The 15,490-nt window shown below is 41.1% G+C and overlaps 1 protein-coding gene across 5 annotated transcripts in view; it reads left to right on the plus strand.

Annotated features, from left to right (window-relative positions):
- Positions 1-15,490, plus strand: part of CNNM2 (cyclin and CBS domain divalent metal cation transport mediator 2) — a 406,635-nt gene that overhangs the window by 134,187 nt on the left and 256,958 nt on the right. The gene's annotated exons all lie outside the window — the stretch shown is intronic.

The following is a 15,490-nucleotide window of genomic DNA, read 5'->3' on the forward strand; positions in this document are numbered from 1 at the left end:
CTCCCCAAGTGTCACAACTAGTAACGCCCGCACAAGTGACGCCAAGTACCTCTAATGCGTCAAATTCATTTACTTTACAAGACATGGCCATAGTTATGAATAAAACCCTCACAGAGGTTTTCTCTAAACTGCCTGGTTTACAAGGAAAGCGTGACAGGTCTGGGTTAAGAACAAATGCTGAGCGGTCTGACGCTTTAGTAGTATCCAATATACCCTCACAATGTTCTGAAGTAGGGGTAAGGGATTTGTTATCTGAGGGAGAGATTTGTGATTCAGGAAAGACGCTCCCTCAGACAGATTCTGATATGACGGCCTTTAAATTTAAGCTTGAACACCTCCGCTTATTGCTCAAGGCGGTATTAGCTACTCTAGACGATTGTGACCCTATAGTGGTCCCAGAGAAATTGTGTAAAATGGACAGATACTTAGAGGTTCCTGTTTACACTGATGTTTTTCCAGTCCCTAAGAGGATTGTGACTATTGTTACTAAGTAGTGGGATAGACCAGGTATTCCGTTCGCTCCCCCTCCTGTTTTTAAGAATTTTTTTCCCATATCTGACACCATACAGGACTCGTGGCAGACTGTTCCTAAGGTGGAGGGAGCTATTTCTACTCTTGCTAAGCGTACAACTATACCTATCGAAGACAGTGGTGATTTCAAAGATCCTATGGATAAAAAATTAGAGGGTCTCCTAAAGAAAATTTTTGTTCATCAAGGTTTTCTTCTCCAACCTATTGCATGCATTGTTCCTGTAACTACTGCAGCTGCTTTCTGGTTTGAGGCTCTAGAAGAGGCTCTCCAGGTGGAGACTCCATTATAGGATATTATGGATAGAATTAAGGCCCTTAAGTTGGCTAATTCTTTCATTACAGATGCCGCTTTCCAAATGGCTAAATTAGCGGCAAAGAATTCAGGTTTTGCCATTTTAGCACGCAGGGCGTTATGGCTTAAGTCCTGGTCTGCTGATGTGTCATCAAATCTAAGTTGTTGAACATCCCTTTCAAAGGAAAGACCCTATTCGGGCCTACACTGAAAGAAATTATTTCAGATATCACCGGAGGGAAAGGCCATGCCCTCCCTCAGGATAAAATAAATAAGATGAGGACCAAACAAAATAATTTTCATTCCTTTCGGAACTTCAAAGGTCCCGCTTCAGCTTCCCCTGCATCAAAGCAAGAGGGGAATTCTGTCCAATCCAAGTCAGTCTGGAGACCTAACCAGGCTTGGAACAAAGGTAAACAGGCCAAGAAGCCTGCTGCTGCCTCTAAGACAGCATGAAGGGGTAGCCCCCGATCCGGGACCGGATCTAGTAGGGGGCAGACTCTCTCTCTTCGCTCAGGCTTGGGCAAGAGATGTTCACGATTCCTGGACTTTAGAAATTGTGTCCCAAGGATATCTTCTGGACTTCAAAGACTCCCCCCAAGGGGGAGATTTCACATTTCTCAATTGTCCGCAAACCAGACAAAGAGAGAGGCGTTCTTACGCTGTGTAGAAGACCTACATACCATGGGAGTGATCCGCCCAGTTCCAAGAGCGGAACAAGGGCTAGGTTTTTACTCCAACCTGTTTGTGGTTCCCAAAAAAGAGGGAACTTTCAGACCGATCTTGGATCTCAAAATTCTAAACAAATTCCTTTCAAGATGGAGACTATTCGGGCTATTCTTCCTCTGATCCAGGAGGGTCAATATATGACTACCATGGATTTAAAGGATGAGTATCTACACATCCCTATTCAGAGATCATCATCAATTCCTCAGATTCGCCTTTCTGGACAGGCATTACCAGTTTGTGACCCTTCCTTTCGGGTTGGCCACGGCTCCCAGAATTTTCACAAAGGTGCTAGGGTCCCTTTTGGCGGTTCTAAGACCGCGGGGTATCGCAGTGATGCCTTATCTAGACGACATCTTAATTCAGGCGTCGACCTTCCAGCTAGCCAAGTCTCACACGGACATCGTGTTGGCTTTTCTGAGATCTCACGGATGGAAGGTGAACATAAAAAAGAGTTCTCTCGTCCCTCTCACATGAGTTTCCTTCCTAGGGACTCTGATAGACTCTGTAGAAATGAAAATATTTCTGATGGAGGTCAGAAAATCAAAACTTTTAATCACTTGCCGAGCTCTTCATTCCATTCCTCAGCCATCAGTGGCTCAGTGTATGGAGGTAATCGGACTCATGGTAGCGGCAATGGACATAGTTCCTTATGCCCGCCTACACCTCAGAACACTGCAAATATGCATGCACAAACAGTGGAATGGGGATTATGCAGATTTATCTCCTCAACTGCATCTGGACCAAGAGACCAGAGATTCTCTTCTCTGGTGGTTGTCTCAGGACCACCTGTCTCAGGGAATGTGTTTCCGCAGGCCAGAGTGGCTCATAGTAACGACAGATGCCAGCCTGCTAGGCTGGGGTGCAGTCTGGAAATCCCTAAAAGCACAGGGCTTATGGTCTCGGGAGGAATCTCTCCTCCCGATAAACATTCTAGAACTGAGAGCGATATTCAATGCGCTTCAGGCATGGCCTCAGCTAGCTGCGGCCAAATTCATCAGATTTCAGTCTGACAACATCACTACTGTAGCCTATATCAATCATCAAGGAAGAACACGGAGTTCTCTAGCGATGATTGAGGTAACCAAAATAATCCGATGGGCGGAGGATCACTCTTGCCATCTCTTAGCAATCCATATCCCAGGGATAGAGAACTGGGAGGCGGATTTCCTAAGTCGTCAGACTTTTCATGCGGGGGGGTGGGAGCTCCATCCAGAGGTATTTGCCCAGCTGACTCAGCTATGGTGCACACCAGAATTGGATCTGATGGCGTCCTGACAGAACGCCAAACTTCCTTGTTACGGGTCCAGGTCCCGGGATCCCCAGGCGATACTGATAGATGCTCTAGCAGTGCCCTGGTCCTTCAATCTGGCTTATGTATTTCCACCATTTCCTCTCCTCCCACGTCTGGTTGCCAGAATCAAGCAGGAGAGAGCTTCGGTGATTCTGATAGCGCCTGCGTGGTCACGCAGGACTTGGTATGCAGACCTGGTGGACATGTCATCTGTTCCACCGTGGACTCTGCCAATGAGGCAGGACCTTCTAATCCAAGGTCCATTCAAGCATCCAAATCTAACTTCTCTGCGTCTGACTGCTTGGAGATTGAACGCCTGATTCTATCAAAGCGTGGTTTCTCTGAGTTGGTCATTGATACCCTGATTCAGGCTAGAAAGCCTGTCACCAGGAAAATCTATCATAAGATTTGGCGCAGATATCTTTGTTGGTGTGAATCCAAGGGTTACTCATGGAGTAAGATTTGGATTCCTAGAATTTTGTCCTTTCTCCAAGAAGGATTGGAGAAGGGATTATCAGCTAGTTCCTTAAAAGGACAAATATCTGCTTTGTCTATTCTTTTACACAAACGTCTGGCAGATGTCCCAGACGTTCAAGCGTTTAGTCAGGCCTTGGTGTATTTAAACCTGTTGCTTCACCATGGAGCCTAAATTTGGTTCTTAATGTTCTTCAAGGGGTTCCGTTTGAACCTATGCATTCCATAGATATTAAGCTTCTATCTTGGAAAGTTTTGTTTTTAGTAGCTATCTCTTCGGCTCGAAGAGTTTCTGAGTTATCTGCTTTACAGTGTGACTCACCTTACCTAGTTTTCCATGCAGATAAGGTGGTTTTGCGTACCAAACCTGGGTTTCTTCCTAAGGTTGTTTCTAATAGGAATATCAATCAGGAGATTGTTGTTCCTTCTCTGTGTCCTAATCCTTCATCAAAGAAGGAACGTCTGTTGCACAATCTTGATATGGTTCGTGCTTTAAAGTTCTACTTACAAGCAACTAAAGATTTCCGTCAAACATCTTCATTGTTTGTTGTTTATTCTTGTAAACGGAGAGGTCAAAAGGCTACGGCTACCTCTCTTTCCTTTTGGCTGAAAAGCATCATCCGTTTGGCTTATGAGACTGCTGGCCAGCAGCCTCCTGAAATAATTACTGCTCATTCTACTAGAGCAGTGGCTTCCACATGGGTTTTTAAAAATGAGGCTTCTGTTGAATAGATTTGTAAGGCGGCGACTTGGTCTTCGCTTCATAATTTTTCCAAATTTTCCAAATTCGATACTTTTGCTTCTTCGGAGGCTATTTTTGGGAGAAAAGTTTTACAAGCAGTGGTGCCTTCCGTTTAGGGTACCTGTCTTGTCCCTCCCTTCATCCGTGTCCTAAAGCTTTGGTATTGGTATCCCACAAGTATGGATGAATCCGTGGACTCGATACATTTTACAAGAGAAAACAGAATTTATGCTTACCTGATAAATGTCTTTCTCTTGTGATGTATCAAGTCCACGGCCCGCCCTATCTATTTAAGACAGGTAGTATATTTTTAATTAAAAAACTTCAGTCACCACTGCATCCTATAGTTTCTCCTTTTTCTTCCTAGCCTTCGGTCGAATGACTGGGGGGTGGAGCTAAGGGAGGAGCTATATAGACAGCTCTGCTGTGGGTGCTCTCTTTGCCACTTCCTGTAGGGAAGGAGAATATCCCACAAGTATGGATGAATCCGTGGACTCGATACATCACAAGAGAGAGAAATTTATCAGGTAAGCATAAATTCTGTTTTTATCTTCAATCAAGAGTTTGTTATTTTTAAATGGTACTGGTGTTGTACTATTTACTCTCAGGCAGGACATAGATGAAGATTTCTGCCTGGAGGATGATGATCTTAGCATTTGTAACTAAGGTACACTGCTGTTCCCACAGAAGCTGAGGAGTACAGGAAAACTTCAGTGTGAGGAACGGTTTCTTGCTTTACAGCAATGAGGTATGTTCAATCATTTTTTCTGCAGAGACTGTGTTAACTCAGAAAGGCTGACAGTTTCCCCATTAGGGGAAGGGTAAGCAGTAATCCTAGTTATATAAGGAAAGGCATTACTAGTTTACATACAGGGCTAATCTTATGGGCACTCAGTTTGTGTATAATATATTGTGCAAATGTTTGTGTCTTCTGGAAGTCTTTATTTTTATGGGACATATGTTTGAGGGTACACTTGGCGTATTTCAGGGGTTTTATAACCCACATGGCTTTCAAGAAAAGTTTTTTTGTGTAGGCCCCAGCAACATCGAGTGAGAGGGGCGGGGCCTATTATCGCGCCTCAGTTGCGCACTTAGTTGATGCAGGCAAGCAGCAAGCAAAGTCCCCAGAGGTCCTGGTACTCTTCTGGGGCCCAATTGAAGCTTTATTCCCACAGAATCGTTCCCTAAGGGCAGGTTGGGGAACAGCAGAGCTGTGGCAAGGTGCTGACAGTTTTTTTTTTTACCGGTTCTAGACATTTGTCATTCCGTTTTTTTCATTTGGGGGTATATTGCTTAGATATTTGTGGTGCAATCTTACTATACTTTAGTGGGTGTACTGTAAAAATTTCGGAAAATTTGAGGCAATTTTAAGCATTTTTGCAGTTTCTGTATGTCTTTTTTTTCTCTTAAAGGCACAGTACAGTTTTTGAAAATTGTGTTTTTTTCATTAAATAAAGTGTTTTTCCAAGCTTGCTTGTCTCATTACTAGCCTGTTCAACGTGTCTGACATTAAGGATACTCATTGTTCAATTTGTTTAGAAGCCATTGTGGAACCCCCTCTTAGAATGTGTCCCACTTGTACTGATATGTCTATAAATTGCAAACAGCATATTTTGACTTATATGAGTTTGGCATTGGATGATTCTCAGACAGAAGGAAATCTGGTTTTGCCATCTAGTTCTCCCCATGTGTCGCAACCAATAACGCCCGCTCAAGCGACGCCAAGTACTTCTAGTACGTCTTATTGTTTTACCTTGCAAGATATGGCCTCAGTTATGAATACTTCCCTCACAGAGGTTTTATCTAAACTGCCAGGGTTGCAAGGGAAGCGCAGTAGCTCTGGGTTAAGAACAAATGCTGAGCCTTCTGACGCTTTAGTTGCCGTATCCGATACTCCCTCACAATGTTCTGAGGTAGGGATGAGGGATTTGCTATCTGAGGGAGAGATTTCTGATTCAGGAAGGTTACTCCCTCAGACAGATTCAGATATGACGGCATTTAAATTTAAGCTAGAACACCTCCGTTTATTGCTCAGGGAGGTTTTAGCGACTCTGGATGATTGTGACCCTATTGTAGTTCCAGAGAAATTGTGTAAAATGGACAAATATCTAGAGGTTCCTGTTTACACTGATGTTTTTCCGGTCCATAAGAGGATTTCGGACATTGTTACTGTTATTGTTACTGTTCGCTCCCCCTCCTGTTTTTAAGAAAATGTTTCCCATATCTGACACCATGAGGGACTCATGGCAGACTGTCCCTAAGGTGGAGGTATTTCTACTTTAGCTAAGCGTACAACTATACCTATTGAAGACATTTGTGCTTTCATTGATCCTATGGATAAAAAATTAGAGGGTCTCCTCAAGAAAATTTTTGTTCATCAAGGTTTTCTTCTTCAACCCATAACGTGCATTGTTCCTGTAACCACTGCAGCTGCTTTTTGGTTTGTGGCTGTAGAAGAGGCTCTTCAGGTGGAGACCCCACTAGATGATATTCTGGACAGAATTAAGGCTCTTAAACTAGCTAATTCTTTCATTACAAACGCCGCTTTTCATCTCGCTAAGTTAGCGGCAAAGAATTCAGGTTTTGCCATTTTAGCGCGTAGAGCGTTATGGCTTAAGTCCTGGTCAGCTGATGTGTCATCTAAATCTAAGCTTTTGACCATCCCTTTCAAAGGTAAGACCCTATTAGGGCTTGCTCTGAAAGACATCATTTCAGACATCACTGGGGGGAAAGGTCATGCCCTTCTCCAAGATAAGTCAAATATGACAAGGACCAAACAAAATAATTTTTGTTCCTTTCGAAACTTCAAGGGTGGTCCCGCTTCCTCTTCCCCTGCTGCAAAGCAAGAGGGGAACTTTGCTCAATCCAAGCCAACCTGGAGACCTAACGAGGTTTGGAACAAGGGTAAACAGGCCAAAAAGCCTGCTGCTGCCACTAAGACAGCATGAAGGGGTAGCCCCCGATCCGGGACCGGATCTAGTAGGTGGCAGACTCTCTCTCTTTGCTCAGGCCTGGGCAAGAGACGTTCAGGGCTCCTGGGCCGTAGAAATTGTAACCCAGGGGTATCTTTTAGATTTCAAAGATTCTCCTCCAAGGGGGAGATTCCATCTTTCTCAATTGTCTGTAGACCAGACAAAAAGAGAGGCGTTCTTACGCTGTGTAGAAGACCTTTTTACCATGCGAGTGATCTGCCCAATTCCGAAAGCAGAACAGGGACAAGGTTTCTACTCCAATCTGTTTGTGGTTCCCAAAAAAAGAGGGAACCTTCAGACCAATTCTAGATCTCAAGATTCTAAACCAATTCCTAAGAGTTCCATCCTTCAAGATGGAGACCATTCGGACTATTTTACCAATGATCCAGGAGGGTCAATATATGACCACCGTGGATCTAAAGGATGCGTATTTACACATTCCTTTCCACAAAGATCATCACCAATTTCTAAGGTTTGCCTTTCTGGACAGGCATTACCAGTTTGTGGCTCTTCCATTCGGGTTGGCGACGGCGCCAAGAATTTTCACAAAAGTGCTAGGGTCCCTGCTGGCGGTCCTAAGACCGTGGGGCATTGCAGTGGCGCCTTATCTAGATGACATCCTAATTCAAGCGTCGACTTTCCAACTAGCCAAGTCTCACACAGACTTAGTGTTGGCCTTTCTAAGATTTCATGGGTGGAAGGTGAACGTGAAAAAAAGTTCTCTTATTCCTCTCACAAGAGTCCCATTCCTGATAGATTCGGTGGACATGAAAATGTTTCTGACGAAGGTCGGGAAATCAAAGATTTTAACCACCTGCCGAGCTCTTCATTCCATTCCTCGGCTGTCAGTGGCTCAGTGTATGGAGGTAATCGGGCTTATGGTAGCGGCAATGGACATAGTTCCGTTTGCCCGCTTGCATCTCAGACCACTGCAACTGTGCATGCTCAAACAGTGGAATGGGGATTATGCAGATTTATCTCCTCAGATAAATGTGGATCAAGAGACCAGAGACTCTCTTCTTTGGTGGTTGTCACAGGATCACCTGTCCAGGGGAATGGGTTTCCACAGGCCAGCGTGGGTTATAGGGACGACGGACGCCAGTCTACTGGGCTGGGGTGCAGTCTGGAATTCCCTGAAAGCACAGGATTTGTGGACTCACAATTCAATGCTCTTCATGCGTGGCCTCAGCTGGCTTCGGCCGGATTCATCAGGTTTCAGTCGGACAACATCACGACTGTAGCTTATATCAATCATCAGGGGGGAACAAGGAGTTCCTTGGCGATGATAGAAGTTTCCAGGATAATCCGATGGGCAGAGACTCACTCTTGCCATCTATCAGCGATCTACATCCCAGGGGTAGAGAACTGGGAGGCAGATTTTCTAAGTCGTCAGACTTTTCATCCGGGGGAGTGGGAGCTCCATCCGGAGTTGTTTGCTCAACTGGTTCAGCTATGGGGCACACCAGAATTGGATCTGATAGCGTCTCATCAGAACGCCAAACTTCCTTGTTACGGATCCAGGTCCAGAGATGCTCTAGCAGTACCCTGGTCGTTCAACCTGGCTTATGTGTTTTCACCATTTCCTCTCCTTCCCCGTTTGATTGCAAGAATCAAACAGGAAAGAGCTTTGGTGATTTTGATAGCACCTGCGTGGCCACGCAGGACTTGGTATGCAGACCTGGTGGACATGTCATCTCTACCACCATGGACTCTGACACTGCGATGGGACCTTCTAATTCAAGGTCCGTTCAAGCATCCAAATCTAATTTCGCTGCAACTGACAGCTTGGAGATTGAACGCTTGATTTTATCAAAGCAGGGTTTCTCTGAATCGGTCATAGATACCTTGATTCAGGCTCGAAAGCCTGTCACCAGGAAAATCTATCATAAGATATGGCGTAAATATCTTTCTTGGTGCGAATCCAAAGGCTACTCATGGAGTAAGATCAGGATTCCTAGGATTTTGTCCTTTCTTCAAGAAGGATTGGAGAAAGGATTGTCAGCTAGTTCCTTAAAGGGACAGATATCCTATTGCACAAGCGTCTGGCTGATGTTTCCAGACGTTCAGGCTTTTTGTCAGGCTTTAGTTAGAATCAAGTTGAGAAAAAGTTTAGAAACCTGTTGCTCCGCCATGGAGTCTAAATTTAGTTCTTAAAGTTCTTCAGGGGGTTCCGTTTGAACCCATGCATTCCATAGATATTAAGCTTCTATCTTGGAAAGTTCTGTTTCTAGTTGCTATCTCTTCAGCTTGAAGGGTTTCTGAACTATCTGCATTACAATGTGACTCGCCTTATCTTGTTTTCCATGCTGATAAGGTGGTTTTGCGTACCAAACCTGGGTTCCTCCCTAAGATTGTTTCTAACAGGAATATCAATCAGGAAATTGTTCCTTCTCTGTGTCCTAATCCTTCTTCTAGGAAGGAACGTCTGTTGCACAACTTAGACGTGGTTCGTGCTTTGAAGTTTTATTTGCAGGCAACCAAAGATTTTCGCCAATCTTCTTCTTTGTTTGTTGTCTATGCTGGAAAGCGCAGAGGTCAAAAGGCTACGGCCACCTCTCTTTCCTTTTGGCTGAAAACCATCATCCATTTGGCTTATGAGACTGCTGGACAGCAGCCTCCTGACAGAATTACAGCTCACTCCACTAGAGCGGTGGCTTCCACATGGGCTTTTAAAAATGATGCTTCTATTGAACAGATTTGTAAGGCTGCGACTTGGTCTTCGCTTCATACCTTTTCCAAATTTTACAAATTTGATACTTTTGCTTCTTCGGAGGCTATTTTTGGGAGAAAGGTTTTGCAAGCAGTGGTGCCTTCCATTTAGGTTCCTGTCTTGTCCCTCCCTTCATCCGTGTCCTAAAGCTTTGGTATTGGTATCCCACAAGTAAGGATGAATCCGTGTACTCGGTACATTATGCAAAAGAAAACAAAATTTATGCTTACCTGATAAATTTCTTTTTTTGCGATGTACCGAGTCCACGGCCCGCCCTGCCTATTCAAGACAGGTGGTATTTTATATTACAAACTTCAGTCACCTCTGCACCTTATAGTTTCTCCTTTTTCTTCCTTTGCCTTCGGTCGAATGACTGGGGGGGGGGGTGGAGATAAGGGGGGAGCTATATAGACAGCTCTGCTGTGGTGCTCTCTTTGCTACTTCGTGTTAGGAAGGACAATATCCCACAAGTAAGGATGAATCCGTGGACTCGGTACATCGCAAAAGAAAGAAATTTATCAGGTAAGCATAAATTTTGTTTTCTTTATATGTGTATGTGTATATATGTATATGTGTATGTGTGTATATATATATATATATATATATATATTTATATATATATATTCTTAGAAAAAAGTGGTAGTATACTACACAGCGCTACACCTCCTACACGTACCTGTTTTACACAGTGCTACACCTCCTACACGTACCTGTACCTGCAAGGACACTACTACAAAAATCTTGTCTTTTTCTATATTTATATATATATATATATACTAAAACAAATTGTCACACTTGTTAGATCTATGCCTTACTTTAGTTGTTTGTGTTCTATAAGACCAGAAGCTTGTAATTTCGTCTTAGTCTTTTTTTGTTTTGTTTGTTTCCTCTACTCACAGATATAATTTACTGATCATGACTGATTGCTACTTGCATTACCTACTCCACATCCTACAAACATCTTTAGTTTGCTGTTACCTAGGTTTCAATTACATCCAGCCAGGGGATTGGAGTGCCTAGGTGAAATAGAATGCATGTAAACTTGATAATAGCTATTTATATAGTGTTTGTGTTTAGATGGTGAGGACAGTGGAGAAAAGGGGGAAAAATACTTTTGTGAGCTAAAAAAAAACAACAACAAAATTTGCTTCTTTCACAAGCTAAAAGGTAAAACCATTGTTAAAGACAAATTGCCAGCATCATTTTGTACAGTTAGATTAGGGCCATATGAATTATCAGCATATAATTTACTTTTTTTTTAGAAATTGTTTTTTTTAACAGATTCCTCAAATCCAGAGTTAAAAAGTCATTGAGCACATGAGATGAAAATAGCCTTCTTTGCTTGATATACTTCTTCACGGATCAAATTTCAACATAGTTCTGGGAATAGGGATTTAGTTTCTAGCGAGCCGGACACTTATAGTAGAAATCCCTCTGGCAACCTAAAGCCTCTTTAATCGCTGCAAACAATCAAGGCAGTTGTTCGTTATTAATGCCAACCATTTTAATTTTGGGAGATTTATTCACGATATAGGTCAGCAAGACAATCAAGAATATAAAAATAGTTTAAGTTAAACAACAAACCAGATATTTATTTTGACATATTTTATTTGATTCTTCAAAATGTACTTCAGCTACTGTATACGTTTATTTCAGATAAGGATTTAGAGCATTTCAACTTAAATTAGACCAAACACTTTATAATTCAGAAGCTTTCACTACAGCCATGGTATGTCTTTCGAACTGTAAAATATTAATTGTTAATAAATTATACATCAAGGTATAGACATTAAAGGGACAGTTTACTCCAGAATTGTTATTGTTTAAAAAAGATAATCCCTTTATTACCTATTCTCCAGTTTTGTACAACCAGCACGCTTATATTTATATACTTTTACCTCTGTGATTACCTTGTTTCTAAGCCTCTGCAGATTGTCCCTTATTTCAGTTCTTTTGACAGACTTGCATTTTAGCCTGTCAGTGCTGACTCATAACATTGTGCTCACTCCTGTGCAATTATTTATCTATATAGCACACATTAAAGTGAAAGTAAGTTTTCAGACCAAACTTTAATTACATCTATTCATCTAATAACCTCTATGTAGTCGCTAACTCTTTTTTTTTAAGAAATACCTTCTTATTTATTTTTTATTCAGTATTGTATGAACATACCGATATTTATCTTGCTCCACCCACCCGCTCATTTCCGGATTTTCCATTTTCAATAGTAAGAGCGGTCCCACCTGCAATGCGCATGCGTGTCTCATGAATGCGCTTGTTTGCTGTCATTCAATTCAATGAGACACGCATGCGCACTTTAATTTAGGGGCGTAAAGTTAAAATTCAGACGCCACTGGGGGACCTATCAGAAAGTAGAAGATGATCTTTGTCATTTAAAAATAAAAAATTTTTAGAGCCAGGCAGAGTGACGGCGGTTTAGATTAGCGGATCTAAAGGTAAAATGATAGTTTTATCATAGCAAAAGAAAGAAATTCATGAATTAAACTCCCCCTTAATTAATTTGTAATTTCAGTGGCCACTTAGAGGTTCAGTATAGTTTACTTCCACTTTAACTATCGCTGTCTAGCTGTGAAAAACTTTCAAAATTCCCTGAGATTAGAGGCTGCCTTCAAGGTCTTAGAAATCAGCATATGAGCCCACCTTTGTTTAGCTTTCATCAAAGAATACCAAAAGAACAAAGCAAATTTGATGATACAATTGGAAAGTTGTTTACAATTGCATGTCCTATCTGAATCATGAAAGTTTAATATTGACTTGACTGTCACTTTAAACACCTCTTGAATTTTTTTTTCCCCAAAATTGCGATTTGTCACACACTCACACACAAAATTCAATATACTTCTGTTATAAAATGTACTTGTTTTCTCATGGTGTTATTTTTCAAACATAGCTTTCCATGCCAGCATATTGAGGTAGGCTTCGGAGAGCACAGGTTTCTTGAGCTCTACACTATGTGGTAGTAGTGATTGTAGCAAGGTTGCACAAGTAGCCTGTAGAGGGAGCTTTAGAGTGCAATAGCTTCAGCCACTGGGAGGCATCATCTTTCTTCCATGATGCAGATAGAGTTTCCAATTTACTCTCATTATCACATTGTCTTCATTCTTATGTTGTTGTTTTTTTGTAGAAAAGATATCTAGATAGGTAGCGTGCACGTGTCTGCAGCACTACATGACAGGAACTAGTGCTGCCATCTAGTGCTCTTGCTAATGTATATATGTATTTTTGCAAAACTGGTGCCATATAGTTCCGCAGACATGTGCTCCCTCCTAAACTTACCTTCCTGCTTTTCAAAAAAGGATAACCCAAAAACGAGGAAAAATTGATTGTAGAAGTACATTGGAAAGTTGATTAAAATGGTATGTTCTATTTGTATCATAAAAGAAAAATTTGGGCATAAAACCCCACATTTTTCTTTTATGATTCAGATAGAACAGACCATTTTAATCAACTTTCCAAATGACTGCTATTCCCTATACACAGAGCGTTATGGAGGCTAAGGCAGGGGGTGAGCCCACCTACCTTTGTTTAAGTGCTGTACCTGGTTTTTTAAGTAATTATCATTTTTTGGTGATCACCTGCATTTTACATACACAAGAGATCCCTCACTTGAAAGAGGGAAGTGTTTTTCTTATATTGCTGCAAATTTGTGTAGGCACCTAACAGAATATAAGTTTTTTTTATTTTTTGTGAGATTGCAATGAGGGCAAATCAACTAAAAATAGCTCTAACACAAAAGTGTGAAAATTACTCAGCAGTGAAGGGGTTAAAGGGACTTTAAACACTTTGAGATGGTAATATAAAATGATAAACTGTATATATAAAAAAGCTCTGCAATATACTTTCATTATTTATTTTGTCCTCTTTGCCTGTAATTCCATTCTGAAATTGTGAGCTTTTCAGTTCCTGTTAGAAATGGAAGTGCAGAACACTGTTAAATCCAGCACAACCATTGGCTGCACACTCTAGTGACCTATTTATAACGGTCCCTAATTGGCCACAGCAGAGAAGGTAACACAAGTTACAACATGGCAGCTCCCAGTGTTTTATAGACACTAAAACTTTACACTTATTTTGTCACTTTTTAAACAACTAATGAAACTTTAAAAATACATCTACATGTTACTCATGGACTAATCTTTTCTTTGAATGCATCATTCTATCTAGCATGCATTTAGTGTTTAATGTCCCTTTAAGGCACATACAAACCTGGCTCTGCCTTAGTATTTTCTCATAAAAAAGGTGTCAAGATTCAACAAATGATAACAAGAAAGTAAGGAAAATTTGATTTAAATAAAAAAAATATTCTTTTAATTTGACACTTTGAGCCTGATTCTCAAAAACTTGTCGGCATGGGGAGAAATCATCATCATAAGGATTATATTGTAAATTAAGTGTAACTCCTTCACGCAAAAATAGAAGTGAACTCCCCTTAATGATATACACAGTTCCAAAGGTAAACATTGGCTTTAAAATAATCTCTGATGGTCATTTTAATACTGACAAAGCATCTTAAAGAATCTCACCAGACAAGAGAGCTTGAGAGAATCAAGCCCTTGTCTGAATTATGTCCCTTTATAATTTTCATCCATTTGGACATCTATACAGATGATATGGTTCAAGGCTTTAAGAGGACATGAAACACAAATAATTCTGATAGAGCGTATGATTTTTAACAACTTTCCAATTCATTTCTGTTATCAAATTTGCTTTATTCTAATGGTGTCCTTTGTTGAAAGAGCAACAATACACTACTTTTTCTTTCATGATTCAGATAGAGCATGCAATTTTAAACAACTTTGTAATTTACTACTATTATCAAAGTTTCTCCGTTCTCTTGGTATCTTTATTTGAAAAAGCAGGAATGCAAGCTTAGGGGCTGGACCATTTTTGGATCAGCACCTGGGTAGTGCTTGCTGATTGGTGGCTTTACATACTGCGAGAGATCTCTCTTTATGTCACACTGGGACCGTGAAGCAACCTTATCTGTGTACTGCACCTGCGTATGATAAGTAGTCTCACAATCAAGAGGGCTCAAAACTCATTCTACAAAGTAATTTTATTGGGTGGACACCATGTCAGGTTGATTAGGGGGCAGGTCCGTGTTGCGCATGCTGAAGTACAATGCACATATCTAGATTCTATCTAGAATTCTAAATTCTGAGTGAAGAGCCTCGCCGCCGTAGATGTGTGAGAAATCTTTCTCTTATTATAAAGACTTTTGAAATCTTACTGGCGGTCACCTCAAAATTCACTCGCGGTCCACTGGTAGACCGCGATCTACGTCTTGCCTACCCCTCTACCTGAATCATTAAAGATAAAAAAATAGGTTTCATATCCCTTTAAGAAAGCAACATTTGCAGACTTTGAAGTTTTTGTAGTTCCTATCTGCTAACAGAAACTATGTTTCAAGAAGAAATATATGAGAAGTTATCTGTCTTTTTGTGTCTGTATTTTGACTACATTTCAACATTGGACTCACTGGGAAATAATTGCACATTCCTCCTTTATAGATCTTGCAGTTTCTCAATAGAATAGTTATGGAAGACAAATGTGATTGAACCCAGTAACTATAAAAGGGAAATAATAGGGCACAAATACAATTCTTTAATATGTTAAAGCATTTTATTATTGCACTATTGCTTATATATAGCTATGTGTTTAACCACTGTGTTTTGCCCTAAAAGTCTTGGATTCAATAAAACTGTTACAAGGGTCTATTTCATCCACT

The sequence above is a fragment of the Bombina bombina genome, chromosome 9 (genome assembly GCF_027579735.1).
Source record: "Bombina bombina isolate aBomBom1 chromosome 9, aBomBom1.pri, whole genome shotgun sequence".
Taxonomy (NCBI): Eukaryota; Metazoa; Chordata; class Amphibia; order Anura; family Bombinatoridae; genus Bombina; species Bombina bombina.